The sequence below is a fragment of the Pseudophryne corroboree genome, unplaced genomic scaffold, assembly GCF_028390025.1.
Source record: "Pseudophryne corroboree isolate aPseCor3 unplaced genomic scaffold, aPseCor3.hap2 scaffold_758, whole genome shotgun sequence".
NCBI lineage: Eukaryota > Metazoa > Chordata > Amphibia > Anura > Myobatrachidae > Pseudophryne > Pseudophryne corroboree.
This window is the reverse complement of record NW_026970337.1, coordinates 295,891-312,432: the sequence shown is the minus strand read 5'-3', so window position 1 is coordinate 312,432 and position 16,542 is coordinate 295,891. Positions and strand designations below refer to the sequence as shown.

The 16,542-nt window shown below is 43.9% G+C and overlaps 4 non-coding genes and 1 pseudogene across 4 annotated transcripts; all 5 read right to left on the bottom strand.

The window, feature by feature from the left end:
* Positions 1-1,222: 1,222 nt before the first annotated feature.
* On the bottom strand, positions 1,223-1,401 carry LOC135040728 (U1 spliceosomal RNA; annotated as a pseudogene).
* A 13,649-nt stretch (positions 1,402-15,050) lies between these two features.
* LOC135040751 (U5 spliceosomal RNA) lies at positions 15,051-15,166 on the bottom strand. The gene has a single exon (XR_010234579.1). It is a non-coding gene; the product is annotated as a U5 spliceosomal RNA (small nuclear RNA).
* A 275-nt stretch (positions 15,167-15,441) lies between these two features.
* LOC135040746 (U5 spliceosomal RNA) lies at positions 15,442-15,557 on the bottom strand. Its single transcript, XR_010234574.1, has one exon. It is a non-coding gene; the product is annotated as a U5 spliceosomal RNA (small nuclear RNA).
* Positions 15,558-15,831: 274 nt separating this feature from the next.
* Positions 15,832-15,948, bottom strand: LOC135040753 (U5 spliceosomal RNA). Its single transcript, XR_010234581.1, has one exon. It is a non-coding gene; the product is annotated as a U5 spliceosomal RNA (small nuclear RNA).
* A 59-nt stretch (positions 15,949-16,007) lies between these two features.
* Positions 16,008-16,171, bottom strand: LOC135040635 (U1 spliceosomal RNA). The gene has a single exon (XR_010234487.1). It is a non-coding gene; the product is annotated as a U1 spliceosomal RNA (small nuclear RNA).
* Between the last annotated feature and the right edge of the window lie 371 nt (positions 16,172-16,542).

Genomic DNA, 16,542 nt, shown 5'->3' with positions numbered 1-16,542 from the left:
ACTGAAATAATACAGGTTGACACCAGGAAACATAAACGTCACTGCATCCTTGCTGCTTCCTCATGGGGAAGTCTGTTTAATGTGAAAACAAGGTGATATCTAATCAGCACACAGGTAAGGAATTAAGAAAATCTTTCTTTATGGGTGAAGATGTTTCTCACAAAATTGTTGCACCAAGGCATCATTGAAATTAAAGCTGGAAAGATGATTTTAATATATCACTTGTATATTTTGTACTGCTCTTCTGGTGACAATGTAGTTTGTTTTTGTCAATTACCATTTTAATAATAGGGTAAAGAAAATTAAGTGGATTTTTGAAAGAAAACAATACTGTCAATATACTATTAAAACAAATTAAAATGGTAAAAGTTATTGTACTTTAAGTAAAAATAAAAGAGCAAAAATATCAATCCCAGTTTTGGATTACTTTAATTAACAAAAAACAATGCATATAGCAGAGGATAGTTTCAATCTGCCTACCTCTGGGTTATGGACCCAGCATGCTTCCATTACAGTACTCTGCTGCACATGTAAGTGCAAGAGATCCTGAAGCACTCACTCATCATGGGAAAGTACCAATGTGTTTCTTCATTGGTTGATGGAAGAAACATCTTACAAAAACTCTCCAGATTATTGACTTTTTAAAGTTTTTCTAGGAAACGTTCTAGATGAATGCTTATTAGCCTTTGTCAGTATGTACTTTCGCAAAGTGTCTCTGAGGCACAAACAGTTAGCGTGTTCAGTTGTTAACCAAAAGGTTGGTGGTTCAATCCCACCTAGGGACGTAATTGACCTTGTTATCAGATTTTGGTGATCTTTAAGTAGACAAGTCAAAATTTCGAAAACCCCTGTTATGGTGTAGGGTACCTGGCCTTCTCTGATGTAATCAGAGTTAGATTTGATTAAGTGATTTTATAAAAAAAACAGCCACGAAGCACAATTTAGCAGTGGGTTGCAGAGAAAAAGAAATATGCTGGCAGAAAAATCCAATTGAGTGATTAAACAGCTCTTCATTTTCTGGCTTTATTTTTATGCTAACAAATTTGTGCTCTGAAAAGTGTCCACAAAGCCAAGTATCTTATTAACACCTTTGTAGGGATGGTTTTTCACCTATTATTAAATTAAACTTGCTTCATTGGAAAGGCAGCAAGTGATGTCATCCAAGCAGTGGGTCAAGGTTGGCTTCAAACCTCGTCTGCTTATGAAAAGAGAAAAGGGGTATGCAGGGCATGGCGGCCTTTTGCGGTGCTTGGATGACCCCTAGTTCGCATTAAATAATGCAGTCGAGTTTCCCACATTTGGGGAAATCACAGGGGTCAGCATACCCAGAATGCAATGAATGAACCGCACCCTGGGAGAACAGTCTTCATGACCATGGTATCTCCTATGCAAAATAAGTATGATTTGGGATAGGGCTGGGGAGGGCCGCTGCTCAGGCACATCTCTGTCAAGTAAAGGAGATTCAACTGAGGCAGCACAAGGGAACTCTCATCTGGGGACAACAACTGCAGGGAGAACACATATTTTCAGATGAACATGGGAGGGCAGAAGGCTGCCTAATACTGAAGCACCCCCAAACAACAAACCAAATGCAACAACTAGTGCAAGCATTCCTGGGGGAAGGCCTGCAGCAGATGGATTTGCATATGGCGATGTCATCCAAGCAGTGGGTCAAAGTTGGCTTCAACCCTCGTCTGCATATGAAAAGAGAAAAGGGGCGTGCAGGGCATGGCGGCCTTTTGCGGCACTTGGATGACCCCTAGTTCGCATTAAACACCTCCACCCTCTGTCGGTGTGGGGCTCATGTTGGCTATGCCCCAGCCCCTGAAGGATTCAAGCTGATTTCTTGCAGCAGCTGGGCACTGTAACAGCTCCAGAGCTGCTCTGTAAGGCAAGTAAAAGGGTGTGGGCCCTGCAGCACTACCTGTAGTTCGCATTGTGCAAGACCCCTAGTTCGCATTAAACACCCCCACCCTCCTTCGGTGTGGGGCTCATGTTGGCCATGCCCCAGCCCCTGAAGCATTCACGCTGATTTCTTGCAGCAGCTGGGCACTGTAACAGCTCAAGAGCTGCTCTGTAAGGCAAGTAAAAGGGTGTGGGCCCTGCAGCACTACCTGTAGTTTGCATTGTGCATTGGAAGGCACAAAGTAAGCAGACGGGAGGAGAAGTCAGGATAGTGCACAAGGGTATAGACGGGAGGGGATCAAGAAAAAAGAAGTGGAAACAGACAGCAAACTAGGCTTCCAATGCACAATGCAAACTACAGGTAGTGCTGCAGGGCCCACACCCTTTTACTTGCCTTACAGAGCAGCTCTGGAGCTGTTTAATCACTCAATTGGATTTTTCTGCCAGCATAATTTTTATCTTACGTCCTAGAGGATGCTGGGGACTCCGTAAGGACCATGGGGGATAGACGGGCTCCGCAGGAGACATGGGCACTTTAAGAAAGACTTTAGATCTGGGTGTGCACTGGCTCCTCCCTCTATGCCCCTCCTCCAGACCTCAGTTTACTACTGTGCCCAGAGGAGACTGGGTGCTTTTCAGGGAGCTCTCCTGAGTTTCCTGACAGAAAGTATATTTGTTAGATTTTTTTATTTTCAGGGAGCCTGCTGGCAACAGACTCCCTGCATCGAGGGGCGGAGGGGAGAGATGCACACCTACTTCTGTGAGTTGATAGGCTCTGCTTCTTAGGCTACTGTACAGCATTAGCTCCAGAGGGATCGGTACGCAGGTCTCACCCTCGCCGTCCGTCCCAGAGCCGCGCCGCCGTCCCCCTCGCAGAGCCGGAAGATAGAAGCCGGGTGAGTATGAGAAGAAAAGAAGACTTCAGAGGCGGCGGAAGACTTCATGATCTTCACTGAGGTAACGCACAGCAGTAAAGCTGTGCTCCATTGCTCCCATACACCTCACACACGGCAGTCAGTGTAAGGGTGAAGGGCGCAGGGGGGACGCCCTGGGCAGCAATATAGACCTCTCTTTGGCAAAATAAATATATATGCAGCTAGGCACTGTATATATATATAAGAGCCCCCGCCATTTTTTTATGGGGGGGGCTATTTGAGCGGGACAGAAGCCCGTCGCTGAGGGGGTGGGGCTTCTCCCTCAGCACTCCCCAGCGCCATTTTCTCCACAGCACCGCTGAGGGGAAGCTCCATGGACTCTCCCCTGCTTATACCACGGTAGAAAGAGGGTCTTAAAGAAGAGGGGGCACATAATTAGGCGCATATATATATGGAAATACAGCGCTACTGGGTAAACATAAAATGATTGTGTTTTTTTCCTGGGTCATATAGCGCTGGGGTGTGTGCTGGCATACTTTCTCTCTCTGTCTCTCCAAAGGGCCTTGTTGGGGAACTGTCCTCAGATAAGAGGATTCCCTGAGTGTATGGTGTGTCGGTACACGTGTGTCGACATGTCTGAGGTAGAAGGCTCTCCTAGAGAGGAGCAGGAGCAAATTAATGTGGTGTCTCCATCGACAACGCCGACACCTGACTGGATGGATATGTGGAATGTTTTAAGTGCTAATGTAAACTTATTACACAAGAGATTAGACAAAGCTGAAGCTAGGGAACAGTCAGGGAGTCAACCCATGCCTGTCCCTATGTCGCAGGGACCTTCGGGGTCTCAAAAGCGCCCACTATCCCAAATAGTTGACACAGATACCGACACAGATTCTGACTCCAGTGTCGACTACGATGATGCAAAGTTACAACCAAAATTGGCTAAATGTATTCGATATATGATTATTGCAATAAAAGATGTTTTGCACATCACAGAGTCCCCTGTCCCTGACACGAGGGTACACATGTATAAGGGAAAGAAACCTGAGATAACCTTTCCCCCCTCACATGAGTTGAACGAATTATGTGAAAAAGCTTGGGAATCTCCAGACAAAAAGCTGCAGATTCCCAAAAGGATTCTTATGGCGTATCCTTTCCCGCCAATGGACAGGATACGGTGGGAATCCTCCCCTAGGGTGGATAAAGCATTGACACGCTTATCCAAAAAGGTAGCGCTGCCATCCCAGGATACGGCTACCATCAGGGACCCTGCTGACCGCAAGCAGGAGGTTACCCTAAAGTCCATTTACACACATTCTGGTACCTTACTCAGACCGGCAATTGCGTCGGCCGAGGTTGTAGCGCGGTGGCAGCATGGACAGATACCTTATCAGCAGAGATTGAGACCCTAGATAAGGATGCTATGTTATTGACCATAGGGCATATAAAAGATGCTGTCCTATATATGAGAGATGCTCAAAGTGACATTAGTCTACTGGGTTCTAGAATAAACGCTATGTCGATTTCTGCTAGACGAGTCCTATGGACCCGGCAATGGACAGGTGATGCCGACTCAAAAAGGCATATGGAGGTTTTACCTTACAGGTGTGAGGAATTGTTTGGGGAAGGTCTCTCGGACCTTGTCTCCACAGCTACAGCTGGTAAATCAAATTTTTTGCCTTATATTCCCTCACAGCCTAAGAAAGCACCACATTATCAAATGCAGTCCTTTCGATCACAGAGAAACAAGAAAGTACGAGGTGCGTCCTTTCTTGCCAGAGGTAAGGGCAGAGGGAAGAAGCTGCACAACACAGCTAGTTCCCAGGAACAGAAGTCCTCCCCGGCCTCTACAAAATCCACCGCATGACGCTGGGGCTCCGCTAAAGGAGTCCGCCCAGTTGGGGGCACGTCTTCGTGTTTTCAGCCACATCTGGGTTCATTCGCAGGTGGATCCCTAGGCAATAGAAATTGTTTCTCAGGGTTACAAGCTGAAATTCGAAGAGGTGCCTCCTCGCCGGTTTTTCAAATCGGCCCTACCATCTTCTCCCCAGGAAAGGGAGATAGTGTTAAATGCAATTCACAAATTGTATCTTCAACAGGTGGTGGTCAAGGTTCCCCTGCTTCAACAAGGAAAGGGAAATTATTCGACCCTGTTTGTAGTCCCAAAACCGGACGGTTTGGTCAGACCCATATTAAATTTAAAATCCCTGAACCTATACTTGAAAAGGTTCAAGTTCAAGATGGAATCGCTAAGAGCGGTCATCGCCAGCCTAGAAGGGGGGGATTTTATGATATCTCTGGACATAAAGGATGCATACCTTCATGTACTCATTTATCCACCTCATCAGGCGTACCTAAGATTTGCGGTACAGTATTGTCATTACCAATTTCAGACGTTGCCGTTTGGTCTCTCCAGAATTTTCTCCGAGAATTTTCACCAAGGTAATGACGGAAATTATGGTGCTCCTGCGAAAGCAAGGTGTCACAATTATCCCGTACTTGAACGATCTCCTCATAAAAGCGAGATCAAGAGAGCAGTTGCTGAACAGCGTATAACTTTCATTGAAGGTGTTACAGCAAAACGGCTGGATTCTCAATATCCCGAAGTCGCAGTTGGTTCCTACGACTCGTCTGACTTTGCTTGGGCATTATTCTGGATACGGACCAGAAAAGGGTTTATCTTCCGATAGAAAAGGCCCAGGAACTCATGACTCTGGTCAGGAACCTATTGAAACCAAAACAGGTGTCAGTGCATCACTGCACTCGAGTCCTGGGAATGATGGTGGCATCATACGAGGCCATTCCCTTCGGCAGGTTCCATGCGAGGATCTTGCAATGGGACCTACTGGACAAGTGGTCCGGGTCACATCTACAGATTCATCAGTTGATCACCCTGTCCCCTAGGGCCAGGGTATCTCTCCTGTGGTGGCTGCAGAGTGCTCACCTTCTAGAGGGCCGCAGGTTCGGCATTCAGGACTGGATCCTGGTGACCACGAACGCGAGCCTCCGAGGTTGGGGAGCAGCCACACAGGGAAGAAATTTCCAAGGTCTTTGGTCAAGTCAGGAGACTTGTCTTCACATCAACATCCTGGAGCTAAGGGCCATATACAACGCCCTATGTCAAGCGGAGACCTTACTTCGCGACCAACCAGTTCTGATCCAGTCAGACAACGTCACCGCAGTAGTTCATGTAAACCGCCAAGGCGGCACAAGGAGCAGAGTGGCGATGGCGGAAGCCACCAGAATTCTTCGCTGGGCGGAGAATCATGTAAGCGCACTGTCAGCAGTGTTCATTCCGGGAGTGGACAACTGGGAAGCAGACTTCCTCAGCAGACACGACCTACATCCAGGAGAGTGGGGACTCCATCAGGAAGTCTTCGCACAGATTGCAAGTCGGTGGGGACTGTTCCAGATAGACATGATGGCGTCCCGCCTCAACAAAAAGCTACAGAGGTATTGCACCAGGTCAAGAGACCCTCAGGCAGTAGCTGTTTAAACAGCTCTTCATTTTCTGATTTTATGTTTATGCTAACAAATTTGCTCTCTGAAAAGTGTCCACAAAGCCAAGTCTCTGATTAACATCTTTGTAGGAATGGTTTTTCACCTATTACTGAATTAAACTTGCTTCATTGGAAAGGCAGCAAGATGCATCCTCATTTCAATGTCTACTGAAATAATACAGGTTGACACCAGGAAACATAAACGCCACTGCATCCTTGCTGCTTTCGCATGTGGAAGTCTGTTTAATGTGAAAACAAGGTGATATCTAATTAGCACACAGGTAAGGAATTAAGAAAATCTTTATTTAAGGGTGAAGGTGTTTCTCACAAAATCGTTGCCCCAATGCATCATTGAAATTCAAGCTGGAAAGATGATTTTAATATATCACTTGTACATTTTGTATTGCTCTTCTGGTGACAATGTAGTTTGTTTTTGTCAATTACCATTTTAATAATAGGGTAAAGAAAATTAAGTGGATTTTTGAAAGAAAACAATACTGTCAATATACTATTAAAACAAATTAAAATGGTAAAAGTTATTGTACTTTAAGTAAAAATAAAAGAGCAAAAATATCAATCCCAGTTTTGGATTACTTTAATTAACAAAAAAAAATGCATATAGCAGAGGATAGTTTCAATCTGCCTACCTCTGGGTTATGGGCCCAGCATGTTTCCATTGCAGTACTCTGCTGCACATGTAAGTGCAAGAGATCCTGAAGCACTCACTCATCATGGGAAAGTACCAATGTGTTTCTTCGTTGGTTGATGGAAGAAACATCTTACAAAAACTCTCCAGATTATTGACTTTTTAAAGTTTTTCTAGGAAACGTTCTAGATGAATGCTTATTAGCCTTTGTCAGTATGTATGTTTGTAAAGTGTCTCTGTGGCGCAATCGGTTAGTGTGTTTGGTTATTAATCAAAGGGTTGGTGGTTCAATCCCACCCAACGATGTAATTGACCTTGTTATCAGATTTTGGTGATCTTTAAGTAGACAAGTCAAAATTTCAAACCCCCTTCTTATGGTGTAGGGTACCTGGCCTACTCTGATGTAATCAGAGTTAGATTTGAATCAGTGATTTTATAAAAAAACAGCTAGGAAGCACAATTTAGCAGTGGGTTGCAGAGAAAAAGAAATATGCTGGCAGAAAAATCCAATTGAGTGATTAAACAGCTCTTCATTTTCTGGCTTTATTTTTATGCTAACTAATTTGTTCTCTGAAAAGTGTCCACAAAGCCAAGTATCTGATTAACATATTTGTAGGGATGGTTTTTCACCTATTACTAAATTAAACTTGCTTCATTGGAAAGGCAGCAAGATGCATCCTCATTTCAATATCTACTGAAATAATACAGGTTGACACCAGGAAACATTAACGCCACTGCATCCTTGCTGCTTTCTCATGTGGAAGTCTGTTTAATGTGAAAACAAGGTGATATCTAATTAGCACACAGGTAAGGAATAAAGAAAATCTTTATTTAAGGGTGAAGATGTTTCTCACAAAATCGTTGCCCCAATGCATCATTGAAATTCAAGCTGGAAAGATGATTTTAATATATCACTTGTACATTTTGTATTGCTCTTCTGGTGACAATGTAGTTTGTTTTTGTCAATTACCATTTTAATAATCGGGTAAAGAAAATTAATTGGATTTTTGAAAGAAAACAACACTGTCAATATACTATTAAAACAAATTAAAATGGTAAAAGTTATTGTACTTTAAGTAAAAATAAAAGCTAAAATATCAATCCCAGTTTTGGATTACTTTAATGAACAAAAAAAAAATGCATATAGCAAAGGATAGTTTCAATCTGCCTACCTCTGGGTTATGGGCCCAGCATGCTTCCATTGCAGTACTCTGCTGCACATGTAAGTGCAAGAGATCCTGAAGCACTCACTCATCATGGGAAAGTACCAATGTGTTTCTTCATTGGTTGCTGGAAGAAACATCTTACAAAAACTCTCCAGATTATTGACTTTTTAAAGTTTTTCTAGGAAACGTTCTAGATGAATGCTTATTAGTCTTTGTCAGTATGTACTTTTTGCAAAGTGTCTCTGTGGCGCAATCGGTTAGTGTGTTCAGCTATTAATCAAAAGGTTGGTGGTTCAATCCCATCCAGGGACGTAATTGACCTTGTCATCAAATTTTGGTAATATTTAAGTAGACAAGTCATATAGCAGAGGATAGTTTCAATCTGCCTACCTCTGGGTTATGGACCCAGCATGCTTCCATTACAGTACTCTGCTGCACATGTAAGTGCAAGAGATCCTGAAGCACTCACTCATCATGCGAAAGTACCAATGTGTTTCTTCATTGGTTGCTGGAAGAAACATCTTACAAAAACTCTCCTTATTATTGACTTTTTAAAGTTTTTCTAGGAATCGTTCTAGATGAATGCTTATTAGCCTTTGTCAGTATGTACTTTTGCAAAGTTTCGCTGTGGCGCAATCAGTTAGTGTGTACGGCTATTAACCAAAAGGTTGGTGGTTCAATCCCACCCAGGGATGTAATTGAACTTGTAATCAGATTTTGTTGATCTTTAAGTAGACAAGTCAAAATTTCGAAAACCCCTGTTATGGTGTAGGGTACCTGGCCTTCTCTGATGTAATCAGAGTTAGATTTGATTCATACTGTTAACTGGGTAGTATATCACAAGTTATACGGTGTGATTGGTGTGGCTGGTATGAATCTTGACCTTGGATTAACAAAAATCCTTTCCTCGAACTGTCTGTCTCCTCTGGGCACAGTTTCTCTAACTGAGGTATGGAGGAGGGGCATAGAGGGAGGAGCCAGTGCACACCCAGATCTAAAGTCTTTCTTAAAGTGCCCATGTCTGCTGCGGAGCCCGTCTATCCCCCATGGTCCTTACGGAGTCCCCATCATCCTCTACGGACTACGAGAAAAAAAAATTACCGGTAGGTTTAAAATGTTATTTTTTTCTCTGCAACCCACTGCTAAATTGTGCTTCCTAGCTGTTTTTTATAAAATCACTTAATTAAATCTAACTCTGATTACGTCAGAGAAGGCCAGGTACCCTACACCATAAGAGGGGGTTTGAAATTTTGACTTGTCTACTTAAAGATCACCAAAATCTGATGACAAGGTCAATTACATCCCTGGGTGGGATTGAACCACCAACCTTTTGGTTAATAGCCCATGTAAGTGCAAGAAATCCTGAAGCACTCACTCATCATGGGAAAGTACCAATGTGTTTCTTACAAAAATTCTCCAGATTATTGACTTTTTAAAGTTTTTCTAGGAAACGTTCTAGATGAATGATTATTAGCCTTTGTCAGTATTGACTTTTGCAAGGTGTCTCTGTGGCGCAATCGGTTAGCATGTTTGGCTATTAACCAAAAGGTTGGTGGTTCAATCCCACCCAGGGATGTAATTGACCTTGTAATCAGATTTTGGTGATCTTTAAGTAGACAAGTCAAAATTTCAAAAACCCCCCTTATGGTGTAGGGTACCTGGCCTTCTCTGATGTAATCAGAGTTAGATTTGATTAAGTGATTTTATAAAAAAACAGCTAGGAAGCACAATTTAGCAGTGGGTTGCAGAGAAAAAAAATATGCTGGCAGAAAAGTCCAATTGAGTGATTAAACAGCTCTTCATTTTCTGATTTTATGTTTATGCTAACAAATTTGCTCTCTGAAAAGTGTCCACAAAGCCAAGTCTCTGATTAACACCTTTGTAGGAATGGTTTTTCACCTATTACTGAAATAAACTTGCTTCATTGGAAAGGCATCAAAGATGCATCCTCATTTCAATGTCTACTGAAATAATACAGGTTGACACCAGGAAACGTCACTGCATCCTTGCTGCTTCCTCACGGGGAAGTCTGTTTAATGTGAAAACAAGGTGATATCTAATCAGCACACAGGTAAGGAATTAAGAAAATCTTTCTTTGTGGGTGAAGATGTTTCTCACAAATTGTTGTCCCAATGCATCATTGAAATTCAAGATGGAAGATGATTTTCATATATCACTTGTACATTTTGCATTGCTCTTCTGGTGACAATGTAGTTTGTTTTTGTCAATTACCATTTCAGTAATAGGGTAAAGAAAATTAAGTGGATTTTTTAAAGAAAACAATGCTGTCAATATACTATTAAAACAAATTAAAATGATAAAAGTTATTGTACTTTAAGTAAAAATAAAAGAGCCAAAATATCAATCCCAGTTTTTGATTACTTTAATTATAAAAAAAAAAATGCACATAGCAGAGGATAGTTTCGATCAATCGACCTCTGGGTTATGGGCCCAGCATGCTTCCATTGCACTACTCTGCTGCTCATGGAAGTGTAAGAGATCCTGAAGACTAAATTGATTAAAGGCCTAAAAGTACTGGACTATAAGGAAAGACTTACTAGGCTGAATATTTATACACTAGAAAAGAGGTGCCTAAGAGGAGATATTATTAATATCTTCAAATATGTAAAGATACATAACAAAGAGTTATCAGAGGAATTATTTATTAAAAGAACACGTGGTCACTCGCTGCGACTGGAGGAAAGTTCAGAACGCAATGGAGGAAAGGTTTCTTCACTGTTAGGGCAATCAGGATGTGGAATTCCCTGCCAGGGAAGGTGGTAATGGCGGACTCTGTAATTGGATTTAAAAAAGGAATGGATACATTTCTGAATGAAAAAGCTATCCAAGGTTATAATACTTAAAATATCAACATGGTTAATCCGGGGGTAACATGAGTTATAGTAGCTAACTAGTCATAAAACATTATTCAGCAAGTATGTAGAATCATCACAACTTAAAACAGGTTGAACACGATGGGCAATTTGCCTCTATTCAACCTCAAAAACTATGTTACTATATTACTATGTTATTGTAGTATACAGAACACCACAATGCAATGAGCAGTGATAGTGAGCACTGATGAGGATACTAGAACTGACACTGAGCAGCAAGATGCAGCACTGGACTATTAGTAATGTACTGTAGTATGCTGAGCACCACAATGCAGCACAAGACAATGAGCAGTGATACTGAGCACTGATGAGGATACTACTGAGAACTGACACTGAGCAGGAGAGACACACTACTAGTATTACTGAGCAGCAATAAGTAACCACTGATACTGAGCACTGATATTGAGATTTCCACTGAGAGAACATAGCCACGTCCTCTCCGCTCTCTCTTCAATGCACGAGTAAAAATGGCAGCAACGCGCAGCTCTTTATATGGAATCCGAATCTCGCGAGAATCCGACAGCGGGATGATGACATTTTCCCTTGTTCAGGTTTTCCGAGTCAGGCGGGAACAACCGAGCCTGCCTCGGACCAGTGTAAACCACGTGGAGTTCGTGGGGAATTCGGTTCTCGGAGAACCGAACCCGCTCCTCTCTACCTTATACCCATCAATTTTTTTATTTTCAATCTAAGCCCCTGCAGTTTTCTGTAAGCATCTGCTTCGCTATGATGATTAACAAGTCACAAGGGCAAACACTCAGGGTTTGAGGCGTAGATCTTAGGACCAGCTGCTACAAGCATGGCAGAGGTGTCACTATCACTGGTGTCACACAGAGAGGTGGCGAGGGAGATTGTAATGCAGTGCGCGCAGATAAGCAGCGCAATGGTAAAAAGGAGGCATGGTTTCATAGGTAGGGGCGTGGCCTGGTGGCCTGAATCTACATTTTGTTGCTCCGGGTGTCCCGGGGGTTGGGGGCTGCACCCGGGGACTAGTGTGTGAGCGGTGCTGGCTCCTGCACAGTGACAGGGCATGGCCACCCAGCATGACGCCTCCCTTCTTGACCATGCTGTAATTGCAGTCGCACTGCAGTTCAGCGTGATCATAAAAAATGGTGTAGGCTCCTGCTGGTGCAGACTGTATGTGCGCGCAGGAAGCCGCCACCATTTTTGTGATCACAGCGGCTGAATGTGATGTCATACAGCCGCTGTGACCACGCCCCCTGTGTCTCCTCCGTTGCAGACCCCATTTTGAAGCCTTGCCCCCGCACCGCTCCATCCCTGACTTGGAAATGGAGTGTTGCTGACCCACCTCTCCCCCCCTTCCCCACCCCGATTGACAGGCAGAGGCGATCACATTCTCTGCGGGGTGCCGCAGAAAATGCAGGCACATGCGTATGCTCTTAGCAATTTTTGCAGTTGGATCGCTTATTGTGATTGCAATCCAACCTGAATCAGGCCCTATTACCTATCACAATGCGCTGCGGGCAGTACAAAATTGGGTTAATATAGGAGAAAAACCCCCAGACCTGTGCTCCTTAACTGTACCTGGTGGCTAGTGGAGCGGCTGCCCAGTAATCAGTGTCCACCGCAGTGCGCACACGGCCCACCCCCTACGGCCTCGCTCCCCTTCATCAGCGGCCTCGTGATCCGGAAGGGTGGTGTGTGTGTGACTGACCTTAGGATGAAACCGGAGCCTCCGCTGCAGTGACCCAGCAACCAGGGCACGGGAGTATATAGCGCCGCTGGGAGTGATGAAGCTGCAGTAAAGATGTCTATTAGACCTAGCCTGCTGCAGCCCTTGTAGATTCTCATAAAACAAGTTCTTCTTTTCTTGTCAAAATTAATAGCTAAGAATAGGCTGCCTGAGGCAGGCCCCTGTTAATTGGCCTGCTACTGAAGGCACCAACTACAAACTGAGCTCCCTGTTCATGGAAGCGGGGTTATAGAGGAGAATGCACTGAGCTTCTTGGGAACAGTCAAAAGCTTTGAGCCGGTTGGTGCCTCAGATCAAGATCCTACTCTACACCCCAATGTGAATCCTTGTGGAGTCCAGTGTACCCCACAGAAGAAATTAATGTGTCACACCCATTGGCAGCAACCTTAGAATAGCTGCTGACGGGCACAATTGAGAAAGGAAGGGGGGGGGACATTTGAATCCAGCACATAGATGCAATTCAAATATGTAATTTGTACCTTCCTATTTTAAAATATAATGGATGAACCTCACCCTGTGAGAACAATCTTCATGATCAAGAGATCTAATATGTAAAATAAGTATGAGTTGGGATAGGGCTGGGGAGGGTGGCAGCTCGGGCAGCCCCTCCCCCGTCAAGTTAAGGAGATTCAACTGAGGAAGCACAAGGGAACTCTCGTCTGGGGACAACAACTGCAGGGAGACCACATCTTTTCAGATGAACATGGGATGGCGGAAGGCTGCCTAATACTGAAGCACCATCAAATATCAAACCATATCCAACAACTAGTAACAGCATTCCTGGGGGAAGGTCTGCAGCAGACGGATTTGCATACGGTGATGTCATCCAAGCAGTGGGCCAAAGTTGGCTGGAACCCTCATCTGCATATAAAAAGAGAAAAGGGGCATGCAGGGCATGGCGGCCTTTTGCAGTGCTTGGATGACCCCTAGTTCGCATTAAACACCCCCACCCTCCTTTGGTGTGGGGCTCATGTTGGCCATGCCCCATCCCCTGAAGCATTCATGCTGATTTCTTGCAGCAGCTGGGCACTGTAACAGCTCCAGAGCTGCTCTGTAAGGCAAGTAAAAGGGTGTGGGCCGTGCAGCACCACCTGTAGTTCGCATTGTGCGTTGGAAGGCACAAAGTAAGCAGACGGGAGGAGAAGTCAGGATAGTACACAAGGGCATCCTTTTCTCTTAGTCCGTAGAGGATGCTGGGGTCACATTAAGAACCATGGGGTATAGACGGGATCCGCAAGAGACATGGGCACTTTAAGACTTTCAAAGGGTGTGAACTGGCTCCTCCCTCTATGCCCCTCCTCCAGACTCCAGTTATAGGAACTGTGCCCAGGGAGACGGACATTTCGAGGAAAGGATTTATTGTTAAACTAAGGTGAGCATCTTACCAGCTCACACCTTAAGCATGCCGCAGAACGTGGCATTCAACAGAACACAAGCCAACGGCATGAACAATTGCAGCAAAAAGCTGACCAGAACCGTAACACAACATGTGTATAACCACAAGTAATAACTGCAGACACAGTATGGACTGGGACGGGTGCCCAGCATCCTCTACGTACTAAGAGAAAAGGATTTACCGGTAGGTATTAAAATCCTATTTTCTCATACGACCTAGAGGATGCTGGGGTCACATTAAGAACCATGGGGTTATACCAAAGCTCTTGAACGGGTGGGAGAGTGCGTACGACTCTGCAGCACCGAATGACCCAACTTGAGGTTATCATCAGCCAAGGTATCAAACTTGTAAAACTTAGCAAAAGTGTTTACTAAATAGCTGCTCGGCAAAGTTGCAATGCCGAGACTCCCCGACCAGCTGCCCAGGATGAACCCACCTTTCTAGTAGAATGGGTCTTCACCTAATTCAGTAACGGCAATCCTGCCGTGGAATGAGCATGCTGAATTTTACCACAGATCCAGCGCATAATGGTCTGCATGGAAGCAGGACACCCAATCATGTTGGGAGCATACAGGACAAACAGAGCCTCTGTTTTCCTAATCTGAACCGTTCTGGTGACATAAATTTTCAAAGTTCTGACCACAGCCAGAGACTTTGACTCAACGAAGGTGTCAGTGGCCAAAGGCACCATGTGGAAAGATGAACCACCTTCGGCAGAAATTGTTGACGTGTCCTCAATTCTGCTCTATCTTCATGAAAGATCAAATAAAGGCTCTTGTGATACTGCATGGTTTGTACTGTTTTCCATGTGCTCCCAGATCTTTCAAGCAAGTAGCATGGTCAAGAAAGTTCTGTTTGAAAAGAAACAAACATTTACTGTCATTGTTATGCAAATAAACTTACATTAAAGCTAACAAGAAAGCACACTCGTTCTGTCTTTAAACTGATAAAAGAAACCCCAATAATATGGGGCATGCAAAAATTGAGATAAAACTCAGTTTTGCTCCTCTCCACGGAAATCTTTAATAAAAGGCGAAATATTTGTTAGTTCTGAAGAGAAACCAGAGCATGACCAAGATTCCACCTGTCGCCTGAGTGCCATGCCAGCAGTTCTCATTCAGCTCAAAGTGAGCACCCAATTTGAATGAAAGAAAGCAGATTTCTCACCAGGCTTCCCCTTGCTATAAACATGGTTTGTACTCTTTTCCATGTGCTCCCAGATCTTTCAAACAATTAGTGTGGTCAAGAAAGTTCTGTTTGAAAAGAAACAAACATTTACTGTCATTTCTATGCAAATGAGCTTACATTAAAGCACACTCGTTCTATCTTTAAACCAATAAAATAAAACCCCAATAAGATGGGGCATGCAAAAATTGAGATAAAACTCAGTTTTGCTCCTCTCCACGGAAATCTTTAGTAAAAGGCGAAAGATTTGTTCGTTCTGAAGAGAAACCACAGCATGACCAAGATTCTACCTGTCGCCTGAGTGCCATGCCAGCAGTCCTCATTCAGCTCAAAGTGAGCACCCAATTTGAAAGAAAGAAAGCAGATTTCTCACCAGGCTTCCCCTTGCTATAAACATGGTTTGTACTCTTTTCCATGTGCTCCCAGATCTTTCAAGCAATTAGTATAGTCAAGAAAGTTCTGTTTGAAAAGAAACAAACATTTACTGTCATTTCTACGCAAATGAGCTTACATTAAAGCACACTCGTTCTATCTTTAAACTGATAAAAGAAACCCCAATAAGACGGGGCATGCAAAAATTGAGATAAAACTCAGTTTTGCTCCTCTCCACGGAAATCTTTAGTAAAAGGCAAAAGATTTGTTCGTTCTGAAGAACTAGCACAAGGGAACTCTCAAAAGAAGAACAAGGCTCTGAAACAAAGAAATCTGACTTTTACCAGAGCTGACCAGAGGAAAACACAAACACAGTCCCCCACTACCACAAATAAAGCAGTCGAGTTTCCCACATTTGGGGAAATCACAGGGGTCAGCATACCCAGAATGCAATGAATGAACCTCACCCTGGGAGAATAATCCTTATGACCATGGTATCTCCTATGCAAAATAAGTATGATTTGGGATAGAGCTGGGGAGGGCCGCTGCTCAGGCACATCTCTGTCAAGTTAAGGAGATTCAACTGAGGCAGCACAAGGGAACTCTCATCTGGGGACAACAACTGCAGGGAGAACACATATTTTCAGATGAACATGGGAGGGCAGAAGGCTGCCTAATACTGAAGCACCCCCAAACAACAAACCAAATGCAACAACTAGTGCAAGCATTCCTGGGGGAAGGCCTGCCGCAGATGGATTTGCATATGGTGATGTCATCCAAGCAGTGGGTCAAAGTTGGCTTCAACCCTCGTCTGCATATGAAAACAGAAAAGGGGCGTGCAGGGCATGGTGGCCTTTTGCGGCGCTTGTCTGACCCCTAGTTTGCATTA